General features: G+C 40.1%; 1 pseudogene; it reads left to right on the forward strand.

Moving 5' to 3' along the window:
- Window positions 1,366-8,484, forward strand: part of LOC107611740 — a 15,671-nt pseudogene continuing 8,552 nt past the window's right edge.

An 8,484-nucleotide genomic window follows, 5' to 3' on the forward strand; every position in this document is an offset into this window, starting at 1 on the left:
GTAAAAATATAATTATTTAATATGATTAATTATTATAATTATTAATACATTAAACATGATTAAGTTATTTAATTTTTTCAATAGATAATTAAATTATTTAATTAATTATGATTAATATAAATATTTATTTTTATAATAATTTGCCACATGTTAAGTTATTATTGGAAGGAGAAAGTCCATGTTCAGAGGTACTCACTCGTACCTCTCTCCTCTTGAATAGTATGTAAGAACTTTTGTTTCTTCTCCTCCAATAGTTGATCTCTGTATCTGTCAAAAAGAGGGCTTCAATTTTTGGTCTGTTGGAGGTGCTCTTATCCTCACTTAAATATCCCAAATTTGAATATCACTCCTAATTTTAGAAAAAAAAAGTTGTATGCATTACGTATATTGATTATTGTCTATTGAGTCCTCAAATTTCTCAGATTGTGTATATTGAATGGAATTTATGTTTATTTTAGTTTCCTACTATTCATACTCTGGTCCAAAACACAAAAACCAGGTCCAATATGAATAAATGGCCCACCTAAGAGGGTAGTCTCTACTGCATACCCGACCTTCTTAAAGAGGTCGGGCACAATTCAAAGGGACAGCTTATGTTTATCTAAATAACTGCCTCCCTAAATCTCTCCAACTATCTCTATCTTTCCTGAAAAATAGATCTTAACAAACTCTCAAAATAAAGGGAACGAAGAGAACGATTATCCATCAATAAAGATGGAACTATTCCAGCAAAGTGGTTATCTACTCTACTATAAATATACTGGCACCCCCCATGTATAATTCACGTTCTACTCTACTAAAAACCTACTTAAAACCCTTGCTAACTTAAGCATCGGAGTCTCTTACAGGTACCACCCCCCACCTCATCACGAGGAACTCGGACAGGCGGCACCACGACACCAAAGGGGTCGGACGTTGCCATTACAAGGGACATGGACCTCATGTTCAGGCCCAAATCAATGTTTCAGGTAACCCTCGGAACATTGGCACCGTTGTCGGGGACCTGGAAGTCATCCCACGACCATGGTGGACAACCAACCAGAGGACGGCCACGCCGTATCTGAACCTGAGCAAGAAGCTCAGTCAGAAGATCACGCCGTCGTGCTTCCCCCTCCACCATAATTTATGGAAGGACCTCATGGAGAAGGGCCTTCAGGAAACCCTCACCTTAAGAGGATCCATTTTGAAGTACACCACCTCGGGGACGAGAACCATCCTCACGTGACAGAGATATTGACCATGGTCCATGGACAGCAAGATCGCTTAAGACAGCTCGAACGCAAGGCCGAGCAACAACGAGAGGCCGAGCAGGAACTAAGAAGAGAAGTAAGAAGACATAAGGAGCTAGAAGAAAAGCTCTAGAAGATGGAAGCCGACTTTCGAAGTTGGACTACTAGGTCAGAAAGTCCCTTGGGAGGACAAGATCCGTTCATAAAGGAGATCATGAAGGCCAAAGTTCTCAGGAACTTCAAATCACCCGACATGGACCTCTATGACGGAACGTTCGACCCTAGCCACCACCTCAGTAAATTCAGAAGCAGGATGTACTTGGCTGATGCTTCTGACACAACTTGTTGCAAAGCCTTCCCAACTACTTTAATGAAGGCTGCCCTGAAATGGTTTGATGGCATGTCCCCCAGGTTGGTCACTAGTTTTGACGACTTGGCCAGAAAATTTCTGACCAGATTTTCCATTCAGAAAGACAAGACAAAACACGCTCCGAGCCTGCTAGGAGTAAAGCAAGAGGTCGTCCCCGACCTCCTGCGAGTAAATGAAAAGATTCAACAAGGCTTGCTTAGAGATCCAAAGCCTACCAACTGAAGCGGCAATAATAAGTTTGGTCAATGGTTTAAAAGAAGGGCCATTCTCCCAGTCCATATCTAAGCGACATCCTTCATCTCTGAATGAAGTACAAGAAAAGACGGAAAAATACATCAACATGGAAGAAAACTCCCAACTTAGGGAACCTCCCCCGCAAACCGACTCGCCCTATCATCAAAATCAGGACAAAGAAAGGGAACCCAATAAAAAAGAAGAACAAAATGTAGAAAAACCTCGAAAGTATCACAACTACACCCCTTAAAGGGTTTTCCTGGTCGATGTCTACAGAGAGATATGCGACACAGAGAAGCTTCCACCTCATCGTCTGATTAAACACAAGAAAGCTGGAAGTCAAACAAAATATTGCGAGTACCACAAACTATACGGATATTTCAACAATGAATGCTACGATATCAAAAACGTCATTGAAAAGTTAGCCAGGAAAGGCCGACTTGATAGATACCTAGAAGACAGGTCGGACGACCCAAGGAAAAGAAGAAGGGATGAAGCAGAAGGACGACCAGAGCGCCCTCCTCACACCCTTGAACGACATATACATATGATCAATGGAGGATTCGTGGGGGGATGAGTATCAAAATCCTTGCAGAAAAGACACCTTAAGGAAGTATATCAAGTCGGGCAGGACGATCGATTACCGACCTACCCACCATCTCCTTCACTAAAGAAGATGCTTAGGGTATAGTACCCGGACATGATGTCCCAATGGTAATAACTATGATCTTAGCCAACGCTAACCTTCACCAGACTTTGGTGGATCAAGGCAGCTCAGTGGATATCCTGTTTTAACCCGCCTTTGATAAGCTCGGGTTAGAGGAAAAGGATCTAAGGGCATACTCGGATAGCCTCTTTGCATTAGGAGATATTCCGATCCGACCTCTAGGCTACATCTCATTGTACACCACCTTCGGAAAAGGAGCCACGTCAAGGACACTGAGTATCGACTTCATTGTGGTCAACGAAAATTCAGCATACAATGCCCTAATAGGTCGGACAACCCTTAACCGACTTGCAGCCGTCGTTTCCACCCCACATCTTTGCATGAAGTTTCCCACACCTGAAGGGGTCGTCACCATTAAAGGAGATCAAAGGCTAGCAAGAAAATGTTATAATGAGAGCCTCAATTTGAAAGGCAGCTCAGAAGGCAAAGAAGTCAACACAATTGAGTTAGGTGGAGTCCGAGTTTGAGAACAACTACGACCCCAACCAAAAGGCAAAATAGAAGAGATACAAATCGGAGACCACCCCGACAAGACGACGAGCATTGAGGCAAACCTGGAGGAAAGCCTGAAGAAACAGCTCGTGGTATTATTGAGGAAAAACTCCGATCTCTTTGTCTGGAAAACCTCCGACATGTCCGGTATAGATCCTAACTTGATGTGCCATAAGCTTGATGTATACCCAGGTTCCCAACCTGTCCAGCAAAAGCATAGGAAGCTCATACCAAAGCGAACGCAAGCCGTAGAAGAACAAGTGCAAGCTTTTCTAGAAATAGGAATCATAAGGGAGGTCAAATATCCGCTTTGGCTGGCCAATGTCGTGTCGGTAAAAAAGCAAAACGTAAAATAGAGAATGTGTGTCGATTATACCGACCTCAACAAAGCCTGCCCTAAAGACCCTTATCCGCTCCCTAGCATTGATGCTTTAGTCGACTCAGCGTCAGGTTACAAATATCTATCCTTCATGGATGCCTACTCGGGGTACAATCAAATCCCAACGTACAAGCCGGATCAGGAAAAGACCTCGTTCATAACTCCAAAGGCAAACTATTGCTACATAGTAATGCCTTTTGGATTAAAGAATGCAAAAGCTACTTATCAAAGAATGATGAATAAGGTGTTTTCCCCTCACATGGGAAAAATCATGGAGGTATATGTGGATGATATGCTCGTTAAGACCAAAGAGGACAGAACACTCTGGTCTGACCTTTCAGAAGTCTTCTCCACTATAAAGAAGCATAAGATGAGAATAAATCCCTCAAAATGCACCTTCACAATATAAGTTGGGAAGTTTCTGGGGTTCATGTTGACTCAAAGAGGCATAGAAGCTAATCCTGACAAATGTCAGGCCATACTCAACATGAAGAGTCCGACATGTATTAAGGAAGTCCAACAATTAAATGGAAGGTTGGCCGCTCTATCCAGGTTCATGTCAGGATCAGCCCTCAAATCCCTCCCACTCTACTCAATTCTGAGGAAAGGAAAGTAATTTGAGTAGACCCTGGAATGCGAACAGGCTTTCCAAGGCTTCAAGGCCTTCTTGGAGAAACCACACATCCTTACCCGACCTGAAAAGGGAGAAGAACTCGTACTATACTTGTCAATGAAAAGTTGGGCTATAGCCTCAGCTCTGGTTCGAGAAGACGAAAGGGGACAGCAACTTATCTACTTCATCAGCACAGCCCTGTAAGGAACAGAGTTGAATTATCAAAAAATAGAAAAGTTTGCTTATGCTCTTGTTCTTACATCTCGAAGGCTACAACCCTATTTCCATGCCCATACCATTAAAGTTCGTACCAATCAATCAACGAAAAAAATCCTACAAAAAATGAACTTAGCAGGGAAGATCCTGCAATGGGCGGTAGAGCTAGCCGAGTTCGACTTAAGATACAAAACTCGGACAACCATCAAATCATAATACCCCGTCGACTTCATCGTTGAATACACTGAAAGTTATGGTAACCCCACCACGTGGAGCCTGTACGTGGATGGATCATCAAATAAATCTGGAAGCGGCGCTGGTGTTATCCTAGAAAGCGACCAAGGAACTCGGATAGAACTGTCCCTAAAGTTCGAATTTCCTGCTTCTAATAATCAAGCAAAATATGAAGCTCTACTAGCTGGGTTGAAAATGGCTAAAGAAGTGGAGGCAGAAAAGGTAGTAGTGTTAAGTGATTCGCAAATAGTAACTTTACAAATTAATGGCACCTACCAACCTAGGGACTCCACTATGAAAAAGTACCTGAATGAAACACGATGACAGTTGACACACTTTTCTGAAAGTGATGTCCCATATATAACTCGGGAAAATAATGTCCGAGCTGATGCCCTATCAAAACTAGCCAGCACCAAGGCAGGGAGCAATAATAGAAGCCTCATTTAGAAAACCCTACAAAAACCATCCATATCAAAGGAAGAAGACGTGTTGACCATACGCAATCAACACCTATGATGGATGGCTCCCATAGTCAACTACCTCAAATTCAACCTGCTCCCCAAAAATGAAAAGGAGGCCAAAAGGCTTATAAAGGAGGCACAAAACTACACCCTGGTCCACAATATCTTATACAAAAGAGGGATCTTAACACCCCTCTTAAAATGTTTCCCGACCTCCAGCACAAAGGATGTCTTGGAGGACGTACACAGTGGCATATGTAAAAATCATCTAGGAGCTCGGTCGCTAGTCAAGAAAGTGATTCGAGCTGGCTTCTTCTGGCCGACCATACAAAAAGAGGCAGCCGAGTTCGTCAAAACGTGCCCACCTTGCCAGAAACATGCCAATTTCCATGTGGCGTTCCCTGAAGAGCTTATCAGTGTCACCTCACCATGGCCATTTGTTAAATGGGGACTGGACCTGCTCAGACCATTTTCCCAAGCACCAGAGCAAGTCAAGTACCTCATCGTAGGGGTCGATTATTTTACTAAATGGATCAAGGCAGAGCCCTTAGCAGCCATCACCACTCAAAGAAGTCAGAAATTCTTGTATAAGAACATTATCACAAGGTTTGTAGTCCCTCACTCCATCACCACGATAATGGAACGCAATTTACCGACTCGACCTTTAGAAGTCTGGTGTCTGACTTGAAAATTAAACACCAGTTCACATTCGTAGAGCACCCCAAGCCAATGGAAAAGTTGAAGCTGCCAACAAAGTCATATTGGCCGGGTTAAAGCGCCGATTGCAAGACAGAAAAGGAGCTTGGGCTGACGAGCTTCTTCAAGTCTTGTGGGCCTATCGGACCACTCCACATTCCACAACGGGAGAGTCACCCTTCCGACTTTGTATATGAAATGGAAGTAGTAATTCTCATAGAACTAGCTGAAGAATCCCCTAGAGTCTTGTTTTTCGATGAAAAGACCAACACCCAAGCTCAATGAGAAGAGCTCGACCTCTTACATGAAGTCCGGAAAAGAGCTTGGATTAAGGAAGAAGCTCTGAAGCAAAGGATGACTCTAAGATACAACAAAAAGGTGACCAGGAGAAGCTTCACCACCGACGACCTCGTCCTGATCTGGAACGACATCGGGACGCAAAAGTCGGGTGAAAGAAAGCTTGCTGCAAACTGGAAAGGACCTTACAAGATAATAGAGGTCCTAAGTAAAGGTTCCTATAAGGTGTCCGACTGCCAAGGGCGGGAGCTCCCGAGGTCTTGGCACGCTTACAACCTGAAGAGATACTACAGCTAGAAACCTTGTACCTAGGTGCACTCTTTTTTCCAAATAAAAAGGATTTTTTAATGAGACACCAGTACAAGGAATAAGGGTACCCCAGCCCTTATCAAAATCCTATAAAGGAATTTTTTATTTCAATAAAAGGTTCCTGGTTTTTCTTTTTAAGTGTCCTGTCTCGAACGCATTAAACTTAAGCTCGACAAACCGCAAAAATCATTGTCTGAACTAACATGGCCGACAAGATAAAGCGACAAGGTACAAGTTAATGTAAGAAGTTATATAAGTAACTCGTACGAAGCGACCTAAAAACAGGTCGGAACAAAAATAGAGTTGCAAAAGTAACTTAACGAAGGCCTACTCGAAGTCGGACCTGCGAAAGAAAACCGACAAACAAAAACTCAAAAATTAAAGTACAATAGGCATTACCACCGCAAAAGGAACTACACTAAAGAGTTATGAGCATTGCTTAATAAAGGCCGACTACTCGAAGTCAGAACTATGAAAAGAAAACTAATAACTCAAAATTTAACAAAGTTGCTAAGACCTAAAAGTTGAGCAAACTGTGTTCAACTACAAAAACATAAACTCCATTTCAAAAGTAGAAGTCACAAAATGCTTGAGCCCGACCTATAAAAGGATCAGGACTCAAGCAGGGGCACTGTTTATACCCTGGCCCAAAATACAAAAGCTAGCTAAAAGGGGCACCTAAAAGGGTGGTCTTTACCGCATACTCGACCTCCTTAAAGAGGTCGGTCACACTTCAAAAGGGTAGCTTATGCTTATCTAAATAACTGCCTTCCCAAATCTCTTCAACTATCTCTATCTTTCGTGAAAAATAGATCCTAACAAACTCCCAAGATAAAGGGAACGATTATCCATCAATAAAGATGGAACTACTCTAACAAAGGTAGTTATCTACTCTACTATAAATACAATGGCACCCCCAGGTATAATTCACGTTCTACTATACTAAAAACCTGCTTAAAATCCCTGCTAACTTAAGTATCGGAGTCTCTTGCAGGTACCACCCCCACCTCGTCACGAGGAACTCGGACAGGCGGCACTACGACACCAAAGAGGTCGGACGCTGCCATCACAAGGGACCTGGACCTCACGTTCAGGTCCAAATCAACGTTTCAGGTAACTCTCGGAACACCTACCATATCTCTTAGTATGACAAAGTAAAAAATTAATCTATTACAAATCTAAATGTTATTTAAATTTTTTAATAAATTATTATATATAAAATTAAATTCAAACTTTTCATATTTATTTAAATAGACGAGTGAGTTTAATTATTTAAATTGGTTGAATTCATGATATTTATTTTTTATTTTTATTGAGTGGTGTAATAATTTTTGTGGTATTTTATTGCCATAGACTATATTTTTATATTTGATATTCACAAATTGTATCAATATTTAATAAACAAAAAAACAAAAAATTATAAAATAATAAAAAAAATACGCTTTTTGAATTGAATTAAGCATCAAAGTAAATAAATTTCAGAGGCTTGCACTGAACTAAAATAAAACAAAATTAAGTTGAACAAATTAATTTAGACTAGATCATACCGAATTTTAAATGAAACATAATAGAACTAAATCAAATCAAATTAAAACAAGTCAAACCAATCCAAACAAAACTAATCCGATTAGTCTAAGTCTAACTAGCTCAACCAAATCCAATTGAACAATGTTGAATTGAATTGAAATCAAATCACATTGCATTAAAGTGAATGAGATTGGATTAACCAAACTTAGTAAGATTATGGCAAATGTTAATATCCTCTAAATAAAGTATACATAAAATAAGATTTAAATTTCTAATACTTGTTTAAATAGATAAGTGAGATAATTATTCTAATTAATTTAAATTGGTTAATATTTTATTCTTTTAAGTTTTAATTGTTCTTTTAAACATATCAAAAATGCTATATATATAGTTAGCATAATTTATTGACTTTAACTAGTAAATACTAAATAGTCAATAATATTTAAATATATTGTCCAAAAATATAGTACTAAACTATTAACTAAAAATGTTAGACTCTTGACTAAAAATGTTGATTAATATAAATTAAAATTGCTGGCCCAAACTGTTCTCTGTGACATAAGAATAAAGTAGATAGTTAAAATTCGTTTAGTTGATAAAATGCTTTCTATGTAAGAAATAATTAAAAATAACCCCCAAACAAGATATATGTATCAAAAGTTTAAAACGAGAGCTGAGCTCATTTTGTTTTTCCCTCTAA

This window comes from Arachis ipaensis, chromosome B08, assembly GCF_000816755.2.
Source record: "Arachis ipaensis cultivar K30076 chromosome B08, Araip1.1, whole genome shotgun sequence".
In the NCBI taxonomy this organism is placed as follows: domain Eukaryota; kingdom Viridiplantae; phylum Streptophyta; class Magnoliopsida; order Fabales; family Fabaceae; genus Arachis; species Arachis ipaensis.